Source organism: Polistes fuscatus, unplaced genomic scaffold, assembly GCF_010416935.1.
Source record: "Polistes fuscatus isolate 324 unplaced genomic scaffold, CU_Pfus_HIC Scaffold16, whole genome shotgun sequence".
NCBI lineage: Eukaryota > Metazoa > Arthropoda > Insecta > Hymenoptera > Vespidae > Polistes > Polistes fuscatus.
Genome location: NW_025113064.1, coordinates 2,677,269 through 2,685,047, shown reverse-complemented (window position 1 = coordinate 2,685,047; position 7,779 = coordinate 2,677,269).

Below are 7,779 nucleotides of genomic sequence, written 5' to 3'. Positions count from 1 at the left end.
TTCATTATCAAATATTTTTATTAAATGATTTATATACTTTCAAGAGAATCCTATCTCTAAAGATAGAATCCGTAAAAATATTCTGATTGATGCATTCGACACCAATTGGATTTCTCGGAAATGCGAGTTCAAACTTCTCTTAAAAAATTCTGGCATAAAACCAATAGTGAAGAAAGGTATACATAGGTCTGGTTATTTTTTTTTTATGATTTCTCTATTTTGTATATTTACATATCATTTTGATTCACAGTTATAATACGGAAGGAAAAACACATATGATAATGATATGGAAATTCTTGAGTCAGCTGTGTGTTAAGAAATATGGAATTGCAACAATGAGCGGATTTCATAACAAATTTAAAACTATTGCTCGTGAAAGACATAATTCTGGCAGTGAGTATAAAAAAACGTGGCTAGTATCTTGTGACATAAATGATGCTTTTGGTTCAATAAGATTAGGTAAAATTATAATTATATAGCTATTATTTATATTATGAATTAATTACGAGCATTATTAATAACGAACAGTAACAGGCAAGCAGTAATAAAATTATTATAGATTTATTTATTTATAAATTTGACAGAGCAACACATTTTTTACTTTTTTAATGTTTTTAAAATTATTTATAAATTTGTTATAGATTTATTAATTATTATATTTGTTAACCACTTATAAAAACACAATTCTGACATTGTAATTTATTAGTGCCTAATTTTGTTTGCCGTTATTCGTAATGCCCATATTAATCGCTACATTTCATATCTATATGTATAATGATTGTCTATTTAATTTTTAATCAACTTTTCAGATAAATTAAATAATATATTAATTATATTATGCATACAGAAAGAGAGAGAGAGAGAGAGAGATGTTAAAAATACAATTGGAGATGTAAAATATGAAGAATATTTTGCTACATTGCAAAAAGCACTATCAGTTGGAATAATTTTTTTTCTTCCAAATACAGAAAGGTTAATAATAATTCTACCTGTATGATGAAGGAGCAACTGTTAGATGATATTAAGAAATGAATATTTGGCCAGAAAGTATGTACTAACAAATTTGTCTACATTTATATGTATTATATATAATACTACAACTAATTATAATTAATTTTTACAAGTAACAATAAATCAAAAAGAATATTTTGATTCTAACTCTCCTCTACAGGGTACAATTCTTTCCAATGTATTTTCTGAAATATATCATCAGAAATAGTCTGCATTTATGAATTCTGGTGCTATTGCTTAATTGATTCAATATTCAATTGGTTAAATTCGCACTGCTTATGTACTACTGTAAGTTTTAATTCTAAATTTCCATATGCAAAGTTTAATAATAATTTTATTCTGAGTCGTGTTCAGCTTGGCCGATTCTAAATCTGACATTTGGTATTTCTCTCTTTAGGTCTCTGTTGTAATTCGTAACGCTATAACAACAGAGATTATGCCATGATGTCATGGTGTTGATTATGTTCGGGATTTCTAAGATGCTTACTTCCCTTGTTCCTGACATAACGAACATCAACGTGTAGATTCATCGAGTATGTTTCTGGCACGTTTTTTATCGAGCTCATCAGTGCTGAAATGTTCGGAATATGAGGAAAGAGATGTTTGGAATTGGCATGCAAGGAGAGATCATTCAAGGATTAAGGAATGCATTTAAATCGTTTACACCACATCATACCTTGAAGCTTTAGCAGAGGACTTGCAAGGACTGCCGATAAAATCGATTAAGTATAATTAAGTATATTTAGATGCTTTCGTCATAAATTTTAATAACGGATCGCATCTGTAATTGTCTGGTTGTATCATAAACCGTTCGAATGCTTAAGCAAGTGATAACACGCTCCTCCGTGTTATTCGCGTTTTTAGTGTTGGTTAAATCAGAATTATGTATATATATATATATATAATCAGGTTTTTATTGCACAACTTATAAAGTTTTTTACAATGTTTTATCATTATATCACATATAATTATCCCACATTTTTGGCTTGCTCTTAACACACCCCTCGTATACCACTAATTATCACCAATCTTAAAATTATACTATCTAAAAATTATAACTACCCAGATCTCACTCGAGTTCGTCTTCGCCTTCCCTCCCATCCTCCTCTACCCTCCTCCTTTTACACAGCTCCTCTACTTCCCTGAAAAATTCACACATCCCAACCTGAATCTTACCGCCTAACTTGTTTATTAATTCCCCTCTTATAGCACCTTCCTCTACTCCAACCATCCACTCCTCTACTTCCTTCCTTCCCTTCTCGGAAACCAATTCCCTTCCTCTATCACAGATTATCAGAGGCTCCAACGTCTCTACATGCTCTCTGCATAACCTACATTTCCAGTCCTTTTCTCCTTTCTTTCCTGCCTTTCCCAAGTTGCCACATCTTACCCTTGCCCAAACTTCCTTTACCCCTCCCCCCATTCCTTCTTCTGCCCAATACTTCCATGGCATTTCATCGCCTTCCATTAAATGCTTGTACAAACTATTGTATTCTGACTCCCTAATTTTTTCCTCTTCTTCCCTCAGTCTTCTCCTTTTCAATTCTTCAAGTCCCGTTTTTATCTTCTCTCCTATCCTCCCACCATCTCTTCTTTCCCTTATCATCTCTATCAAGTCCCCGATACCCATTTCCCTCAACACACTGACCAAATTCTCCCCCCATTTTGAGGGATTCCCGTTCGTTATGGCTCTTATTTCTTCCATCACACATATTTTTGGCCACCTTGAATCCTCCATTTCCAGCACCTCCTTGATATAACGCAGCGCTCTTTCCCTTATCATGAATTCCATAGTTGGGATTCCCAGCTCTCTTCTCCATATATAATTTGGCGTTGTCCTGTTCACTCTTAATGCCATTTTACAATATCTGCTCTGTATCCTTTCGAACATCTTTATATCTCCCAACCCCCATATCTCTACTCCATACATAACCCCCGCTTTCACAATTGAATCCAAAAGGAATAGCCTATCCTCCATAATATTTCTCCCTGCCCTTTTCCAAATTCCCCATACCATATTCGCCGCCTTTTGCGCTTTCCCAGCTATTTTCCTTCCATGCACCCAAACCGAATTTTTATTTGTAAACCAATATCCCAGGTATTTAAATGCCCTTACTACCTCCACTTTTGTCTTATTGATCTCCCATTCCTCCCCTTTCTTAACCTTACCTCCGTTTCTGAAAATCATGATCTTTGTTTTCTTCTCGTTTACAAATCAGAATTATGTATTTTATTTTTAGAAAATACTTGATTAAAATTATCAAATACAATTGCGTGATTGATACAAGATGTGAAGGTGAAAGAATAGAATGAGTTGGGAATAGAGTAAAGTTGCGATCTGCGTTCAGTTACTGTTACTTTCCGACTGACGAACGTCAGCATCAGTCTAGGCCTTTTTATCTTATCGTTAGTGCAATAAAATTCGAGTCAAAAGGGAACTATATTGGTCGTTTAGCTGCCGGTACTGCTTATTGGGTATGCAGTGTATTATCTATATCTAAATTCATATTTTCTTTCCGCGTATTTGTGTTTAACACATGAATAGTGTTCGTTCGTCTAATTTCCAAGTAATTACGTAAATGGGAAATGTTTCCTAGAATGATTTTTTTAATGCTTCCAATGATTTGAAGTCGACCTAAAGCATGTTCGATAGATTAATCACTCATTTTGTATTCTACTATTGTCTTTACATGTTTTTCAATTATGGCAATTGGATCATCGTAATCAAATATGTTTCATGCTACTTGATAATTTCTATCGAGGTGTATTTATATGGTCTGTAGTTGTTGGAGTGGATAATCGTCATCTAAACCTAGCATTTCTCTTCCCCTTCTTTCGGTCTGCGCGCCGACGCTCCGTGTTGTGGGCGGTCTTTCAAGTTGTTGAGTTGCGGGTAGGGGGGTATGGGTGGGTGTAGTGTGCGTTCGAGCCGTGAGCCGTCCATTTCTTGTCCAATGGCAACTCAAGTGAGTGACGCGGGGGGCGTGTTCCCCCCCGTCGTATGGGTGGTGTAGCGAATACGATCGTATCAGTAAGCCTAATTTCTTCGCGACCTTTTCCGTTATAAAATGCACAATTGTTTAATAAAAAACTGTTTAATAAAGGTTCCATCTCCCTTTCTAACATTGCACATCGCACTTATGAACATTGACATGAAATATCCGAGTTGAACATGTCGATTGGGGATCTGTTTTTTTTGTTCTTTTTGTGTTTGAGAAAGTATTTTTTTACTTTAATTAAATCTATTCATTTATCAACTTCGCTTTGAAAGGTTTTAAGAATCCTCAGAGTCTACGCGCGTTATTTACTATTGAAAACACAGTTGCATTTCAGTCGCCGGTGATTGTTCAAATTTCAACTGTTTCGAGTTTTCTTTCTGTATTGAATGGTTGGACGCTTCGAAGCAAAAAATTCGTATTCCATGAACTTTTTTTGTCACGAAACATGCCGTTCTTCGGTCGTTCTCACTTAATATCCAAAACTTTATTCGTAAAAAGAAATCGTGTTTATGTATACGATTTCCGATATTCACTTCAACAATACTATCTCTTTATACGTATATTGTTTATTTACGACAAAGCCATCAATATCCATAATGTGGATAATTTAATTGAATTGATAAATTTCTTATTTTCTTGAAGTTTTACAGTTCTTCCGTTAGTCTTATCAGTTGTTCGCCTTCCCCGTTTTTTGTACCGCCCTTTGATTTCCGTTCTTCTCGATATTCACCGTCGTATATTTCTGCTTCCGTTCCGATCATAGCGTTGAAGTCACCCCCTGTAAAGAGTATTTCTCTTTTTTTCCTCAGATATCATTTTCTTCAGTTTTTTTCTCCCGTTTCCTTCGTACTTAATGCTTCTAGCATCATTGCGTTTTAATAATTATAAATATTAAAAAAAGTACATAATAAAAGAAAGAATAAAAACAAGTATATGAAAAATTTGTGTTTAGAAAAAATTTATCCAAAGAAAAATCTTTTAATAAAATAAATTAAAAAAAAAAGTAAAAAAAACCAATACAAATAAAAATAAAATTTTTTAAAATCAAATCTATTAAAAAGAAAATATTTTGTTAATTATAATAAAAAACCATAATAAATAAAGAGACTTGAAATAAAAGAAAAAAAAAGAAAATTGACAAAAAAAAAAAAGAAAAAATTATTGAAATAACGACGCTCAGAAATGAAGCATTACAGTGATCATCTTATGTAAAAAGACTTAATGTAATGTTTCTATCATCATTACGTTTTAATAATTAAAAATATTAAAAAAAAATCTATAATAAAAAAAATATACAACATAATTAGTAAATAAAAGAAATTTTGTTAAAAGAAATTGATACAAAAGAAATGTGACTGTTGGGAAATTAACAAGAAATAATTAAGAAAAAGAAACGAATCTTAATTTGCAGTATATTTCACAAGTTCCGTTTGGGCCATTCATTTTTCCATTTATCCCTTTTACCATGTCTTTCATTTTCTTTAAATCGTTAAAGGTAAAATGTCCTAATCTACAATGCCACTTTATTAGATCGCAATCATGAATTCTTGTCATATGCTTTGAATGCTTAAAATTTGTTTCATTTGCTAAAAAATTGATCAACACGTTTTCATAATTTCGTTTGGAAATGTTTGGCGGTAAATTTCCTACGTATAATGGCAGATAAGGTCTATGGGGATCTTGTTTTAACTGTAAATAAAATCGCATCGATTCCATTTGCCTGATGGAATCTTTACCCTGCTGTTTCACTGTGTTCCATTATTTTTCTTCCGGCGACAAAACAAGCCCGGATACATCGCGATCCAATAGAATTTGTCTACGTCTGTAATCTTCGGAATTGATATTTTCCAAATTAAACCTTTGAGGAAATTCCTAGATTTAATCTGACAAGGGGACCTTACACTGAGGCCCCCACCTCACTTACACTAATTCAGTCTGATTCGCTTATGTCAATTTAGCATAAAGAACTTGTTGCACAGGTTTGAAAGTTCCCGATGTCCCCTCTGTATTGGATTTTTGGAAAATTTTTCTCATTTGTTCTCGAGTCTCCCGGGATATCTGTAATTTTCCAGGATAAACTCGTAATTCTTTCCCTTTATTGTCCTTAAATCGCAAGAATACTGCCGGGCGTTTGCTTTTTTTACGATTCAAGTTTAAAACTGGTGTCGGATCGCACAGCACACTTTCTCTTTCGTAGCGTATAGATCGGTTAAATAAAAATTACCAGGATTTCTTTTGCGATGTGAAATACACGAAGCGCTGATGTTAAAACTTGTTCCGTGTTAGTTTGTCTAGACACCGTGATAGCTCGAAATTTTCGAAGACATCAAAGAGTTGTTACCATCGTATACCTTAATCATCTCTTCGTCGCCTCTTTCTTTATTTTTCCTTATCTTTGGTATATCGTGGATCAAAGCCTAGGATTGTGTTGCTCAAAATATAAATCTTGTCAATGTTTACAACGTAACTGAACATTACGTGGAATAGTATTTTCTTATGGTTTGATACTATAATATCAGGTTTTTTCAAAGAACTTCTACTACTGTGCCTGTCTAATCTATCTAAATTAACAAGAAATAATTAAAAAAAGAAACAAATCTTAATTTGCAGTATATTTCACAAGTTCCGTTTGGGCCATTCATTTTTCCATTTATCCCTTTTACCATGTCTTTCATTTTCTTTAAATCGTTAAAGGTAAAATGTCCTAATCTACAATGCCACTTTATTAGATAGCAATCATGAATTCTTGTCATATGCTTTGAATGCTTAAAATTTGTTTCATTTGCTAAAAAATTGATCAACACGTTTTCATAATTTCGTTTGGAAATGTTTGGCGGTAAATTTCCTACGTATAATGGCAGATAAGGTCTATGGGGATCTTGTTTTAACTGTAAATAAAATCGCATCGATTCCATTTGCCTGATGGAATCTTTACCCTGCTGTTTCACTGTGTTCCATTATTTTTCTTCCGGCGACAAAACAAGCCCGGATACATCGCGATCCAATAGAATTTGTCTACGTCTGTAATCTTCGGAATTGATATTTTCCAAATTAAATCTTTGAGGAAATTCCTAGATTTAATCTGACAAGGGGACCTTACACTGAGGCCCCCACCTCACTTACACTAATACAGTCTGATTCGCTTATGTCAATTTAGCATAAAGAACTTGTTGCACAGGTTTGAAAGTTCCCGATGTCCCCTCTGTATTGGATTTTTGGAAAATTTTTCTCATTTGTTCTCGAGTCTCCCGGGATATCTGTAATTTTCCAGGATAAACTCGTAATTCTTTCCCTTTATTGTCCTTAAATCGCAAGAATACTGCCGGGCGTTTGCTTTTTTTACGATTCAAGTTTAAAACTGGTGTCGGATCGCACAGCACACTTTCTCTTTCGCAGCGTATAGATCGGTTAAATAAAAATTACCAGGATTTCTTTTGTGATGTGAAATACACGAAGCGCTGATGTTAAAACGTGTTCCGTGTTAGTTTGTCTAGACACCGTGATAGCTCGAAATTTTCGAAGACATCAAAGAGTTGTTACCATCGTATTCCTTAATCATCTCTTCGTCGCCTCTTTCTTTATTTTTCCTTATCTTTGGTATATCGTGGATCAAAGCCTAGGATTGTGTTGCTCAAAATATAAATCTTGTCAATGTTTACAACGTAACTGAACATTACGTGGGATAGTATTTTCTTATGGTTTGATACTATAATATCAGGTTTTTTCAAAGAACTTCTACTACTGTGCCTGTCTAATCTTTCACTTCTTG